The following is a 260-nucleotide window of genomic DNA, read 5'->3' as shown; positions in this document are numbered from 1 at the left end:
CGATATAATACGTGAAATGCCTTAACTAAACTAACAATGCCTTAGAGTCTTATCGCAACGTCTATACCAATTTCCAAATAAGATATTTTTTTTGGGGGGTGAGAGGATTTCGAGTCAAGTGTATATGAAATATATATACTTTGTAAACACTGCCTTTGCCATAAATTGAGCCAAATAAAATGCAGAAATAACCGAAATTCATGACATAGACATCTATGCTAATCTAAGCACATTTCTCATGAACTGAAACGTGTCCAAGA

The sequence above is a fragment of the Penaeus monodon genome, chromosome 24 (genome assembly GCF_015228065.2).
Source record: "Penaeus monodon isolate SGIC_2016 chromosome 24, NSTDA_Pmon_1, whole genome shotgun sequence".
NCBI lineage: Eukaryota > Metazoa > Arthropoda > Malacostraca > Decapoda > Penaeidae > Penaeus > Penaeus monodon.
Note: the sequence above shows the minus strand (reverse complement) of the source record.